Source organism: Herpailurus yagouaroundi, unplaced genomic scaffold (genome assembly GCF_014898765.1).
Source record: "Herpailurus yagouaroundi ecotype Mexico unplaced genomic scaffold, PumYag 100, whole genome shotgun sequence".
NCBI lineage: Eukaryota > Metazoa > Chordata > Mammalia > Carnivora > Felidae > Herpailurus > Herpailurus yagouaroundi.
In genome coordinates, this window is record NW_024412391.1 from 54,487,835 (window position 1) to 54,503,135 (window position 15,301).

General features: G+C 35.3%; 2 long non-coding RNA genes across 2 annotated transcripts in view; one reads left to right on the plus strand and one right to left on the minus strand.

Annotated features, from left to right (window-relative positions):
- Positions 1 to 8,080, plus strand: part of LOC121028675 (uncharacterized) — an 87,502-nt gene extending 79,422 nt beyond the window's left edge. Inside the window, exon 4 of the long non-coding RNA XR_005789379.1 lies at positions 6,595 to 8,080. This is a non-coding gene — a long non-coding RNA (uncharacterized LOC121028675). The remainder of the gene's footprint in view (positions 1 to 6,594) is intronic.
- A 4,059-nt stretch (positions 8,081 to 12,139) lies between these two features.
- LOC121028678 (uncharacterized) overlaps positions 12,140 to 15,301 on the minus strand; it is a 42,851-nt gene continuing 39,689 nt past the window's right edge. The window contains exon 4 of the long non-coding RNA XR_005789381.1: positions 12,140 to 14,811. This is a non-coding gene — a long non-coding RNA (uncharacterized LOC121028678). The remainder of the gene's footprint in view (positions 14,812 to 15,301) is intronic.

A 15,301-nucleotide genomic window follows, 5' to 3' on the forward strand; every position in this document is an offset into this window, starting at 1 on the left:
AGATGTTGAACACTTAAATATTTCAACCTGTTGCTGTTGCCTGTGCCTGCTTCTATTCTTGGTAAACTGTGCACTGTGTATCCCCTTGTCTCTAATTTTCAGGGCAGTGGTTTGCCCTGTGACTTCAATTCTCTTATGATTCTGAGTTGTGGTGGTTGTTTTCCCTGAAGTATAGTTGACACACAATGTGACATTAGTTTCAGGTGTGCAACGTACGGATTCAACAGGTCTGTACATTATGCTGTGCTCAGCAAGCACAGCTACCTTCTGCCACCCCAGGACACTGTTACACTATTGCTACTGACTGTATTCCCTATGTTGTGCCTTGTGTCCTTGTAACTTACTCATTCCATAACTGGAAGCCTTCACCTCCCGCTCCCCTTTACCTACCCTCTTCTGTCTGGCCTAAGTATAGAGGTGTTGGGTTTTTTTTTTTTTTTTTTCAGTTAGTTCAGCTTTTTTCTTGTTGTGAGAATGGGATTGATGAATTCCAATCTCTCTATGTGTTAGGCAGGAAGTTGAGACTATTTGTTTATTTGTAACACACCAATGCCATCATTTAAAAAAATTACAGAAAGAAATATTTGCTAATTTAACCTTCTAGTAGCTTCCCAGAAGTAACTGTGACATTGCTGACCTTCACGTGAACTTTTTGCCCCCAGAAAAAAGTGGTGGTTAGGAAATCTTCAACACGACTTTATTTCCTAGAATCTTCCAAACTTTTGTGTCCCAGGAAATGGCTTACAGCAAAGAGCCGCTCTTCCCCACATGACTTGGATAAAATACACAGTTCACTCTTTTTTTATGACTCCCCTAAGACTTGCAGATAACCCCTTCCTTTATTATAAGGTCAGATATGGACCTCTGAAATTCCCATTTTTTGTCTCACAAATGCTTAGCAGAAATGTTTATTTCCTCACACCAGCTAGACACAAAGATAAATATGTCTTATTTAGCTGACTGACTGAGACTCCCTGATTTTAAAAACAATCTTTATTATATAAGTATCCTACCAATAAATCATTTATTCTTGCTTATATATGTCCAAAGCAAAACCATCCAGCTAATAAACTCTGATATTGAGATCTTGGGTGCTCTCCTTATTGGAATGCCTGAATAGCATCATTTTCCTTACTTGTCTGGATTTTTGTCTTTGACAGACCTCCTAGCAAGTTTATACCTATTTCCCCCTGCTTTATAAACTAGTTTTAAAGATTTTATCATTTTAATTTGTTATGAAATTTTCAACCTCAAACTCTAACTGATAACTTCAGGACATAATAAAACTATTTGGCATTTGCTCATATTATCCCATGCCCCAAACAATCAATCATGCATTATTAGTTGCAAGAACCAAGTCATGATTTTAATGTCAATTTAGATAAATCTGTGACATTATAAGGAACAACTATTTTTCAAAATGTAATTTTTATTTTGATAGCTTCCATGGAAAATTGTTATATTAATAAGGTTGTTTTCCAACATTTTGACATTTTTAGAGTTCTACATAATCTTGTTTTGTTATCCAAATCAAATCCTAATTCCATATTGACACAGAGTCTGAAATAAATGCAAATACATTATATATATGTGTATATATATATATATATATATATATATATCCTAACTCTAATCACACATATTTTCAAGATGCTATTAAATGATGTCTCTTGAAATCTTATGTCCTGAGAACCACAGATTTTGATAGTCAAATTCAATTACATCCTATCCTTGGCAATATACATTCTTCTAACAGGATGTTAAAAATGAAAACCTTTCTGTTTTAGTTCTGGCTAAGACTTCAAATTCCAAGAAGAAAACAATAGCAAACAAGTGCTTCCACATTCCACACTGATGCATACACTGCGTATGTTGGACTAGCAAAGAAAACAGCAAGGAAAGAAAAATGAAAACTTTTTTCAAGCGCTAGTTAAATATTCATCAGAGTATAAAAGTTTTGAGGTTGAAGAAGCTAAGAGGTATTTTTTTTTGTCTTTGCATAAAGTTGTTGAACTGCTAGGTCATTCCACCCCTCCCTCTGCCCATCTGCCTCCCTCTACTCAAAAAGTGAGAAAAGCAAGGATGGTACTTTATTCTTAACTGAAGTCACTCTGAAAAGTATTAATCTAACCATTTGGAGACCTCAATATATATGCTCTGGAATGAGGGAAGAGCATGCAAGTGCCTGAGGCATCTCTGAGACACAGAGAGATGAGGTAGCCATCACACATGTCCTACAATGATAAGTGAATGTTTTCTGGAATCTACACTGTGCCAAATGAGAAAGAGCTGGCTAGGAATTGATTTAAAGAGGACCATTTGCAGGTTTGAGATTACCCCAACCAAATGGGTACACCTTCAGAAATCCAAGGATGAGGGAGGAATCTTGAGTTGGGGAGCAAAGGACAAACAAAAAGATGTTATCATTCAAGTAACTGGAAGTACAATACAATCTTCCATGAGACAAGAGTCAAATTTAAACATTTGCTAAAGCAAAATCATAATTGTACTAGATAAGTAAAACCATTCCTTCCCCTACCTCTTTTTTCTTCCAACTTTTCTCACCCTGAAAAGGAAAGAAATGTGAGTTAGCAAGCTAAGGATAAGGAATAGAGAGAAAAAGGTAAGGTGAAGGCACATTCTCTTTTTTACTGCAGACTCCATACCTGAACATGTACAACAAAGGAGAGGTAGAGAGATCACTGATTCTAAATGAAATTAGGTTTTGACAATTACATGGGTCTGGATATTTTAACTACTAAATAAGACCAGATAAAGACATGAGAGATCCCTCAGATGTCACCAAAGAAGTAGACATAACTAGACACATGGAAGAGTTTTGGACAGGCAAAGGGGAAAGAGAAGACAGTTGTCTTTGCCTGTACCATATGGAAACGTCCTTTTAGTGTAAAGTTAGAGGAAGTTGCTGGTGTTTAGCACTATCCAAAATCAGGGGTCATTTTAACCATAAACTCCCTTCATCAACATATCTGTATACACCAAAACACAGTTTTTTGGTTTTTTTTAATTTTTTAAGTTTTTTTTTTTTTTTTTTTAATTTATTTTGAGAGAGAGAACACAAGCAGGGGAGGGGCAGAGAGAAGAAGAGACAGAATCCCAAGCAGGCTCTGCAACATCAGCACAGAGTCCAATGTGGGACTCGAACTCATGAACCAGGAGATCATGACCTGAGTGGAGATCAAGACTCAGGCACTTGTTTAACTAATTGTGTCACCCAGGCACCATATAAAGATACAGTTTAAGTTTAATATTTCCTATAGCTGCCCCAGTACTCGGTGATCATCAAATTCTTGGAATTCTTATAACAGAGATTTCCTCTACTTTCTACTTGAATTTAGTGTAAAATATCTTACATTGTTTTTTTTTTTTTACTGCTTTAATGAGATGTAGTTGACCTACAATATTTAGTGTTTAATATTTATCTATTTATTGTTTAATAACTATATCTATATATCTCTGGGTCCATTATCATCAGTAAGATAATGAACATATTCATTAATCCTAAATGTTTTCCCGTTAGCCTTTGTAATTCTTTCTTCTCATTTCCTTGCACCATCCACCCATCCCCAGGCAAACAGTGATCTACTTCTGTCACTATAGATTAGTTTGCATTTTTTTAGAATGTTATAAAAATGGAAAGAGAGAGAGAGAGATTGAGATTGAGAGCTAGAGACCTACTGGTGTAGATTCCAGTCCAGGTCTAAAGACCTGAGTAACAGGAGCACTTAGGGCAGGAGATCAATGTCCTAGCTCAAATAGGCATATTTTTGGTTCTATTCAAGCCTTCAGGGGATTGGATGATATCTACATTGTGCAAGGACTTCTGCTTTACTCAGTCCACCAATTTAAATGCTAATTTCTTCTAGGAACACCCTTACAAACACACCCATAAATAATGTTTAGTTAGCTTCCTGGGCATCCCATGGCCTAATCAAGTTGACACATAAAATTAATCATCACAGGAATCGTTCAGTATGAGCCCCTTTTTATCTGGCATCTTATACTCCACATAATTATTTTGGTATTCATCCATGTTGCAGAGTAGAATTCCACTGCATAGATATTCTACAATTTATTCACTCATCTTTTGATGGACATTTGAGTTGTTTTCAAGTTACTACTATGAATAAAGATACTGTGAACATTTGTGTGCAGTCTTTATGTGGACATATGCTTTTTTTCTCTTGGATCAATATCTAATTATTACATAGCTAGATTATAACATAAGTATGGATTTAACTTTCTAAGAAGCTTCCACACGGTTTTATAAAGTGGCTGTACATCTTTTATATTCCCTCCTGCAGTACATGAGAATTCTAGTTATTTCACTTCCTTACCAATATTTGTTGTTATCTGACTTTTTAATTTTACCCATTCTGTGGGTATATGGTGCTATCTCATTGGAATGTTAATTTGAATTTCCTTAATGACTCAAGATGTGCATCTTTTCATATGCTTATTTGTCACCATTTAGAATTACAACTAATAACCCAAAAAGGTTACAAAATGGAATCATAAAAATACTCAACCTGAAAGAAACAAGAAAAAAAAAAAAAAAAAAGGAAAGAGAAAAAAATGGACAGGTAGAAAACAAATAACCAGGAGGTCGTTTAATATCAATAATCACATGCAATATAAATGGTCTAAACATTCAAAAGAGATTGTTAGATTGGATAAAATAAGATCCAACTATCATTGCCTAAAAGAAACCCACTTCAAATATAAATACAGCAATGGTAAAAAATTAATGGGATGGGAGTTGATACCATACTAACTTTAGTGAAAACAATGCTGAAATAGTTGTAGTAATTTCAGACATAATAGATTTCAAAACTAAGAATATTACAGGGGGTAAAGAGGGTCATTTCATAATGATAAAGGGGATCATTTCATCAGCCCTAGTATATAACAGTCCTACATGTGTGTGCATCAAATAACAGAGTTTCAAAATACATGAAATACAAATTGATGATACAAGAAAAAATATAGAGAAATCCACATCCATAGGGCCAGATTACATCCTTTTCTCAATAACTGATAAAATAAATATGTTGTCATCAAGGTTAATAAAAACAGGAACAGAAGTACTAGCCAACATGAACAAATTGATAATTATAGAATACTCCATTTAATGACAGAATACACATTCATTTCAAGTACACACACACAGCATTACCAAGAAAGGCTATATTCTGAGCCAGAAAAGAAGTCTCAAGTTGAAATTTCTCAAATTAAACAGAGGATGTTCTCTGACCAAAATGGAATTAAATTAGTAACCACTAACAATGAAATACTGGGAAAATCCCCACATATTTGGAAACTTTCGGACAAATTTTTAAATAATCCATGGATGAAACAACACAGGAAAAATAAATTAGCAAATATTTTAAACTGAATAAAAATGAAACAACATATCAAAATTTTTGAGATGCAGTTAAAACTATACTTAAAAACAAAATTATAGCACTAAAAAACTATAAAAAAGAAGAAAATTATCAAATGAGTAATCTTCTATGTTATGAAATGCAAAATCTGAAAAAAAATAATCCCAAAGGAAACAGAAGAACTGACATAATAAATGTGGAAAGTAGAAATAAATGGGAATAGAAAAATTAAAAGTGAAAGCTGCTTCTTTGAGAGTACCAATAAAATTGATAAATCTCTAACCAGACTGATAAAGAAAATAAGGGAGAAGAAGTCACAAATGACCAAATTAGGAATGAGAACAGTGATATCACTACAAACTGTATTCCCATTCAAAGGACAATAAAGAAATATAATGAGTTTTATGCCAATAAATTTGACAATTTAGATGAATTAGAAAACGTCCTTGAAAGACACAAACCAACAAACTTTACGCAAAAAATAGGATATTTGGACAGCCTAGATCTATTTAAAAAGTTGAATTATTAGTTAAAGCCCTCCCTTGCAGAAAAAATCTAAGATGAGGTACCTTCATTGGAAAATTCTACAAAACATTTAAGGAGAAAATAATACCAAGTTCTACCAGAAGTCGTCCAGAAAGTTGAGGAGAAAGGAACACCTCCCAACTCTAAAAGCTCATTATGATCCTGATGCCAAACCAGATAAAAATATTACAAGAAAAAAAAAACTGAAAGATAAATATCCTTTATGAACATTGATGTAAAAATTCCTAACAGAATTTTAGCAAATCAAATTTAACAATAAACCAAAGAGGGTTTATCCCAGGATGCCTGTTTATTTTAAGATTTAAAAATTGACCAATGTGATTCTCCTTAATCACAGCTCACAAAGGTAAAACCATGCAATCATCTGAACTGATGCAGAAAAAATGTTTAGCAAAATACATCATCCATTTCTGCTAAACACTTTTAGCAAAGTAAGCACAGAAGTGAACTTCAAACTGTAAGGAGATAAAGAGTTGGTTTACTACTAGAGTAGAAAAGCTCTTTATCTCTAGGAATGCCTGGATGTCTGGTTTGTGACTTTTAGACCACATAATGACATTTGAGTTTATTGCATATTGTTTTAAGGTCTGAAACTCTCCGATGAGCCTAATGATCACTTTCTTTACTGATGCTTGCATTATAGCCTAACTACTTTGACAAGCCTGCTTGACCAATTAGATGGCCAATGGAAGCTTGAAGCCAACATTCCTTGCACAGATCAGCTTGTTCAAGATGGAGACATAGGATGATACATGTGTGATACATACATATGAATAATGGCCCTGGAAATCTGTTATGGAATGTCTGGCGCCTGTTGCTTGCTTGCAATCTCTTTTTGCTTTTGTACCTTATTCTTTGCCTCTAAGTAATAGTCTCACATTTGTGTTCTCTGTAGAGACTGATTAAATGCTTTCAAATATCCACATTGTGAAAAAATCTTTGCAACATGGCAAAGGGCATATATGAAAAACTAACAGTTTATACTTAATGGTGAAAGACTGAGTGCTTTACCTCTAAGATTAGGAGCAAAGCAAGGTGGTACATTTTCATTATTTCTATTCAATATTATACTGGAGATTCTAGCCTGTGCATTCAGGTAGAAAAAGAAATAAAAGGCAGTGATCTTTGTAAAAAACCCTAGAAAATCTATGAAGAAAGCTATCAGAACTAGTAAATGAATTTAATGAAATTGCAAGGATATAAGATCAATTTACAAAATTAATTATATTTCTATTGCATTAGTAGTGAACAACTGGAAATTGATATTATGAAAATAATGCCACTTTTAATGATATCAAATATATGAAATATTTAGGTAGAAATTTGACAAAAGACATGTGAGTTCTATACACTGAAAATTGGGAAACCTACCTGGGATAAAATAAAGATCTGAAAAATGGAGAAATTTCTTATATTCATAATTTGAATGACTCTGTATTGTTAAGACATCATTTCTCTCCAAATTCTTACTTAGATTCAATGCAATCTCAATCAAAATCTCAGTAGACTTTATTTTGGAAATTAAAAATTTGTTTCTAAAATTTATATGAAATTACAAGACACGTAATTTTCAAAAGACACTGTTACCAAAAAAGAAAAAAAAAAAAAAAAAAGCAAGCAAAGGCCTGGGGAAAATACTTGCATGACCTATATCTGAGAACGAAATTTTGTCTTGAATATATAAATAATTAACCTAATTCGATAATCAGATAATTAGACTATAACACAATTTAAAATGGGTGAAAGATTTTAACACTTTTGTTTTGATTTTTACCTTTTTATGTGGATAAGTCCTGCATAGCCTACATTTCTTTGAGCTACCAGCACCCATCACAGTTAGTAAAGATGTTTTACATGTGTCTAAACCTATTGAGGAAAATTTAAATGAAATCTGCTGCCATAAAATTTGAATTTTTTTCTATAGTCTTTATGAAAGTTATTAATGGCATAAACTAATGTGAATATTCAGACTACTGACTACAGTAGTTAAGCAATAGTATAACACTCTTCCTGTTCAATTTTGGTGTCTTTTGTGTTTGGTAGTCTAGACATAGCCTGTGTTTCTCAGACATGTTTATAAATGGATTGGAAAGGTGGTCTAAATAAAGGCATCACTGAAATACAAAGCATCTTTTTGTTATACATTGTTGTTATTAAGAAAGGATTCCAAAAGAGGGCTTCTGGCAGTGAGTCATATATTCTGACAGATGTTTTCTACAGATGAGAGTTCAGCTCCACCTTTTCCAAAAATGTAAGTTTTAGGAGAGGTCTTTCTCACAGAGCCCTTGGGAAATAAGTTGTAGTGTGTAGACTGTGTTTCTTAAAACAACTCCTATCGTGTTTGAAATCTAATGGCAAAGGTTTTTTGTTTCCAGTAAATAAGTGATTTTGAAACTTTAAAACATTCAACGTATTTTGCTCCTTAATTCCAATATATAGCCTTGCAAGAGAACTTAAGAATAAAGGAATGAGCGAGCACTAAGAAACCTAATTTTACCTTGTGGATGGGAAATTGAGTGTGAAGACAAAGATTCTTTGTGTCCTAAAATATGGAAGAGGCTTAAGAAATTTCCTGATCAAATCTCCTTTTTTCATAGATGAGGAAACTGAAGCTTCACTGAAGTGAGTAGGTATAAGAAGCAAGGAGTTGAAACCAAGCCACAGTGCTACTTCTAGTTTGGTGTTCTTATTATACTTTCTGGAAAGATGGAAGGAAATAATCCCTGACAACATAATTAAGAGGTCAAATAAATCACCCAAGGTCACATAGCTACTAAGTGCAATGATGGGACAAGAATCTGGATATCTGAGAACCCAAAGCCCATTATTTATACAATCATATTCTTTATTGTTATAAACTGAATTGTGTTTTTGCTAAAATATATTTGGGTTTCATGAAAGAAACTTTCATGGTTTGGCTCATCGTATTTCGTATATCATTAATATGCAATAAATGTTGGATATCCATTCATCAATTCAACATATTGATTGATTCTAATATACATAATGTTTAACCTGATTGCATACCAACTATTCACCTAGAAGACAAGGGACATTTGTGTTGGTTATAATTCTCTGACAGTAAGAACTATCTCCTCTGAAACTCTTTTAGAGATGTCTTTTTCATTACCCAAGATGCTCTGGAGTCATGAAAGAAATATCTAGCTGATTTAATTTACTCATAGGAAAAAAATAATAATAAAATAATGGTATAGATTTTTATTAAAATATGGGGATAGACCTATTCAACTCTACTCATTGATTTTATTTCTGTAGAGGAATGAAGAGAGATTGGGCTGAAAGAAAGATGAGAAAATGAGTCAAGGAAATTTTCCCTTGTAGAAATACATTTATCCTGATTCCTTTTGTGATTTGGGCTTTGCTTCCTGGGCATCTCTCTCCAATTACAATTTCTCATTTCCTATTTATTTTTTAACTCCTCAGTTCTCATTTTTAAAAATATATTCACTGCAGTCTAATTATTACTATAAATCTAGTTCCTAAACTCCAATTATCACTATATTTATAATCAGTATAAAGTTTGGAAACTATTTTGTAGTAAGACAACATAGTAGGTATACTTGTTTATACGTGCCTCCCATATATTGCTAAAAATCAGCCATGCCTTAAAAATATAGCACATGAAGAACTGTATAAAACAGTCCTTCTGGCAAGCACAATCTCAAGTTTTAAATTATTTGTAAGTACTTCAATTATGTCTGCTAAGCACTTTCAAAATTTCCCTTAACATACTGCAGTGATTAAGAGCAGACACTATAAGGCTGACATATTTTGCATGTTTTTAAAGTCTAGTATGTGTGTGTTGTGAGTTTGTTGCAATTGTGTGTGCATTTGGATAAATGAAGTCTATGTCTTCATGTAGTCTTCGCTTAATTGTAGTCCAAAAAAGAAAACTGTGGCTGTTTTAATACATTTTTAATCATTCCAATAACAATTGTTTAAATCATAAAGTTTAAAATATATTCAAACGAAGAATAAATTTAATTAATCTTAACAAATTACACCAAAGCAAAGATGTCAGTAACATATTAATAAATAATAACACATGAAATATTTAGTAAAATCTGTGAAATAAAACTTAGTAAATAATTTTGAAAAGAATTCAGCAAAATTCCTTTACTAAAAATGAATAAAGGAAATGAAGTTGCAAATTAATGTTAAAAGAAATGTAAATAGTAAACACAAAAAGAACCTCACCTTCATTAATTTAACATAAGCTTTTTTTTTTTTTTTTTTTTTTTTTTTTTTTGATACAGAGAAACCACAAGCATGGTTTGTAGGCAGAGGAGGGGCAAAGCGAGAGGGAGAGAGGTTGAATCTTAAGCAGGTTTCACACCGAGGGAGGAGCCTGATAAGGGGCTCAATCTCAGAACTATGAATTCATGACCTGAGCCAAAATCAAGAGTCAGACACTTAACAGACTGAGCCAGTCAGGTGCCCTCAGAATTAAACTTTTAAAACATAGCTACTTAATTACATTAAAAAATGGATAACATTCAGTGGTGGGAAAGATGTATTAAAGAGGTCACTCATAAATATTTGAGTAGATATGGGTTTTGAAGAGTAATCTGGGAATATGTATATAATTTTAAAATTTGCCTATTCCTTGCCCCAATAATTCAACTTCTCAGAGTCTATTATTCACTTATACTAGCCTGAGAGCACACATATACAAAAACACACACCCCTATACCCTCATGCAGAGCAATACTTGTTGCAAACATTACTTGCAGCTTCAGTGTCAGTAAACAATAAAATGAGAAAAAAGATCACAGTACCTCCATTCAAAGTTTAATAAAACTACTAAATAGTATGATGTATTGATCTTTAAAGCTACACATTATAGTTTATTAAGTGGTTAAAAAAAAACCCAAACCAATGTCTGCAGCATGATTCCAATTTGTAAACAAAGAGACTAATAAATGAATGTAATAAATGTATCAAAGTGCATATGTGCACATGTATAAACATATGGAAGTCAGAAAAGCATATTTAGCAAATTCAGTAGTGATTACTTATGGGGGATGAATTTGACCAAGTCAAACATAAGAATGACTTTCATGAGTAAATTAGAAAGAAAAATGTTGAAATTAGTGACTTTCCCTTTTTTCTGAACCCATGTTTAAAAAGTAAGAGAAAGAAGAGGTGCCTGGGTGGCTCAGTTGGTTAAGCATCCGACTTCAGCTGAGGTCATGATCTCACAGTTTGTGAGTTCAAGCCCCTCAAGAGGCATCATGGTCTAGCTCTGTGCTGACAGCTCAGAGCCTGAAATCCGCTTCAGATTTTGTATCTATCTCTCTCTGCTCTTCTCCCGTTTGTACTGTCTCTCTCTCAAAAATAAATAAACATTAAAAAAAAAAAAAGTAAAAGAAAGGAAACATGATGGTATACTGGTTATTCGTGTATAGATTTATAGTAATACATTTCATCCACTATATTAAATAAAATTAAGGAATTCTGCATATCCGGGGGAACCAAAGAAAATATGTATTTGGACTATAGCCCAGTAGAATGAGCCCTACTGGAAATTGTTAGTCTCTGCAAACTAGTTAGATACTTATGATGATATTTCTTTGGAATCAAGTTTAGCTAGGAAATGTTATCAAGGTGATATATTGGGTGATAGGCAAAATATGGCCCCATGAGAATTAGGCATATCTGTCAATAAGCAAAGACCCAAGTATATATAAAGCACCAAAGAACTACTGCTAGTTAGAAACTGTAATCACTGGGTTAAGTTACAGGTTTCCATGACCTTGGATACATGTGGGAAACAAGACAGAATATCAGGGCATAACAGTGTAGTATCCAGCTATTGAAATAAGCATAAGAAATGAGAAGACACAATCCTCAAAGAACAAGACAAAGACCATAAAATATAAATTTGATGTTGACATTCTCAGCTACATACCCAGAAGATCTGTCTAGAACAGGTAGACAATGCAGTTGAATAAGAAAAGATCTATCTTACATCTTTGCTTACAATTTGATTTTATCACCAGTAAAATGTGAATTATTTTTTTTTCTGTCATCAAATAATGGACACTTCTGAATTTTCCTATTGCTCCCAATGGCACCATAATTCTTTAGTCCACTAGTCCGAAAATTTAGAGTTGTCTGTAACTTCTTCTCCTTTACCAACTTCCACAAATCTTGACAACCATAAATGAAGTCCACATGTCTTTATGTCATTTTAATTATTAAAATAGTGTTCTGACTTATCTTTCTTTTTCTAATCAACCCTCCACAGAAGTATCAACAAAATCTTTTTCATGTTAAATCTTTTTCACAGAGTCTCTACTAGGGTTCGCAAGAATACCAGCTGTGATGAAATGCTGTCTCTCAGAAAGCCACACTCCCTGTCCCTGACTCTCCCTTCTCAGATGGTTTGCATTGCCACTAGTCTGGATAATTTTCCACTTCTTTAACTCCAGAAATTAGGAAAAGTTTTGCTCTAAGTATCACAAAACAGAGTGGTTAAGATCACAGACTCTAAAGACTAATTTGGTTTTGCATTTTGCATGTATCACATTTCAGCTACAGGACTTTAGACATGTGATTTAATCATTTAAGCCTAGGTTTACTTGTCCATATGAAAAGCACAATAATATTTCATGAAATTTTTACAATTCAATGTTATCTTCCATATAACATTTGTTGTTATTGCTTTGGCACATAAATATTAACAATCATCATCATAATTCCTCAAAACGACAGCATTTTTTTCCTCTTTTGTTTTTTTTACCAGTGTATGCATGAAGCCTTTTAAAAGTACACAAAATATTTTTGTTACTGTAAAGAATATTCTGATATACACTATATAAAAACAACTTATTGCTATGAAGTATCAGTAACGTTTAAAATGCTTTCCTTCTCTTTTCTTCTTGCTCTTCCTACCTCACACAAGTCTGTGGTTCTTTCCACAGTCTGATCTTTTTGGTGAAAAGCCTTCCTTGGAAACTTTCCCATCCAAGGGTACATTTCTTTTTTACCAAAAGAATATCAAAGTGCATAGATATCTACATTCTGGAACTCTTTATTATTCTTATTACTTAAGGAAAATTTTATTTTAATGAACCCATTGCAGCTCAGGTTATGATCTCTGGGCTCTGGGCTAAGCATGGAGCCTGCTTAAGATTCCGTCTCGCTTTCCCTCTCCCAGACTCACACACTCTCTCTCCAAAAATAAAAAATAAATAAATACGATGAATGTTTCAGATAAACAGAGGAGACTCTCCGAAGTAATTCTAATGGAATTTAGGTGCTCCTTCAACTCCAGGCTATTGAGGCTGTGCTCATCAAACTGAACTTTAAGTGCCAAGGGTCCAGGCGGGGGTGGCGATGGAGAGCACGGCAGGTGGGAAAGCTGGCCTTTGTTCCTGGATAGAGAAGTTGGGGGGGGGGTGCATGGAAAGTGGCCCCCAGTCCATTCTGTGTTGGGTGACTCACTTCACATATTCACTGGCCTTCGAGGAACAGCAACACTTCTTGGGGACGATGAAGGTGAACACACAGAAGTACCTGTGAACTTGATGAACTCGATGTTGCACAGATGGCAGTACCTGTGGTTCCCTTGGCCGGGGGGTGGGGTGGGGTGGGGGCTCTACATGCCTTTGTCCGAGTGGAAAGAGGGCGTCAGCGAGGACAGCAACAGCTTGGGGCTCTGGGAAGATGCTGTGGGCCGAGGAGTGGCGGGAGACGGGTTGGCAGGACTGGGGCTGCTATCGGCCAGGCCCAGGGGTTGCAACTTCAGCAATTGGCTGAAGGTGTCGGAGGGGGCAAGAGGACCTGCAGGCGAGTGTGGGCCTCGTAGTCAGACTTCCGGCCTGCGGCTTCCCCCAGAAGGCAGTGCGCCAGGCGGAAGTGATCCCTGAGGTGTCTGGGGACCACGCCTATGGCCGGGGAAGGGCCTGTAGGAGCACTCAACAAACGCCAAGATGTGGGCGAAGGTGCGCAGATCCCGTGGCACGGCGGATCATGAGAACTTTTGTGCGCAGGTACGTCTCTGGGCCGTGTCGATTCGTGCAGTTGTGGTAGTTGGCCGGGACAAGCAGTCCGCACGCGGTCGCGGAGGAGAGGCCTGCGCGCCGCTGTTTCCTGCTAGATGGGTCCGCGTCGGTCTTGGGCTGCGGCGACCGGGATTCTATTCTTAGTCGCTCATTCTAGGGTATGGTCATTAAGCCAAATACGCAATGCATTTTATTTGCAATCAGATCTCTCTGTTTATCAGTTTACACGTTGGTGAAATTGGCCACCAGCCCTCGGTGTATATAAACTTGAGGTTTCAGTGTCCAGAACCCTCAGAATATCACTGGCACTTTAGCTGCAACCTCCTTTCCCTTAACCTCCACTGACACCAAAATTAATGTCTCAGGAGAAGCACCACTAATTAGGCAGGCCTAAAGCACTAAAGTGTTATTATCTCTTCTGTCGTGAAGTGAAATGCTATTATCTCTTCTATTGCTGTTCTTTTATTTTGTTTAAAATACTAACATTATCTTTTTAACTTTTAACATGGATGTAGGACCTATTTCACATCACCTGTTCCATGGAAGGGAGAGTTAATATAGGAGAAGGGGAGTTCAGTAAGAAAATAACAGAAATTAAAGATAAATTAGGGGACTTGGTTCCCTGTTCCTTACTCATATTCTTTGACCACATGCCTAAGGCTCCAGAGGAGAGGAGGGGGGGGGAGGGGCAGGGGTTTCCAAAATCAAGTCTGAATTAGATTCCAGGATATTCATTTCAAGACACAGTCACATATTGATGGTAAAGAATAAATGATTTCTTCTCTTCCAGTTGGTCCTCACAGGCATTATTGACTAGTCACATTCCCAACCTAAAACAGAAGAAAGGAATAACCTTTTCAAATGCATCATTCTTTCCACATTTGACTAGTCAGTCTATATTGAGTATGCAACATCCCCTGCCCTGGAAGTAGTGTGCAGAAATGATGTGCAGACTGAATAAAAGGTCATGCCATTCTGGTATTTCTCCTGAAAAATTGAAAAGTAGAGATGGTCAGGTCTAGCCACACATCAGAGTCAGATGGAAGGTTTTATAACCTACTGTTGCCCAGGATCCACCCCTGATCAATTTAATCAGAATCTTTGGTTATGGGTTCACACGTTGGTATTTATTTTTTTTTTTCTTTTAAGTTACCCTGGTGATTCTCATGTGTAGCCAGGTTTGAGAAGCATAGGCTAGCCCTTAGGGAAATAAAAGTTATTAAGAACACATGGGAAGCAGATTCTAGCCAGCTGGCTGTACTTCTCCAACCTTAGAAAAAGAAAAAAAGAAAAAAAAAAGTCAGGAAAACCCAACTATTT